The sequence below is a fragment of the Sinocyclocheilus anshuiensis genome, unplaced genomic scaffold (assembly GCF_001515605.1).
Source record: "Sinocyclocheilus anshuiensis isolate Anshui unplaced genomic scaffold, SAMN03320099.WGS_v1.1 scaffold2836, whole genome shotgun sequence".
NCBI lineage: Eukaryota > Metazoa > Chordata > Actinopteri > Cypriniformes > Cyprinidae > Sinocyclocheilus > Sinocyclocheilus anshuiensis.
In genome coordinates this window covers 160,060-160,600 of record NW_015554198.1, presented here as the reverse complement: position 1 = coordinate 160,600, position 541 = coordinate 160,060, and positions in this window count along the sequence as shown.

Here is a 541-nt window from a genome sequence, read left to right as displayed (position 1 = left end):
TTTTTATATTTAAAGAGTTTTTATATTTTATATATTTAAAGCGAGTTTTTTGGGCAGTGTAGGGTAGGACTTGTTGTTTGTCATTTCTCTGATCACAAATGCAGACATGGTTTTATGTTTACACGGCGCGATGCAATGCGTAAAAAGACAGTATAAGTCATTATAATCAGTAATTATGTCCCCACTGGATGCAACAAATGCCTTGTTTGCAATGGGTTTTATTGTTTTTGTGTTGTCGCGCCGGGACATGGCATCACAGTATGGTAAGGGTCGTAACATTTCCGTCACACGCTTGAGGTATTTGGCCAATCACAACGCACTATTCGGCCAATCACAACGTTGTGTTTTTTGTGTTTTTTGAACCTTAAACCGCATAAACACATTTCATTACACCAAATACACAAAATAATGTTTTTTTTAGCAACATCATATGACCCCTTTAAACATCCTTGGAAAAAAATTGCCTTTTTTCTTATTTTATTCAAAGTTTTGCATAGCTTGAAAAAATAAAGCTTTACTGGAAATGACTCCACAATTAAAA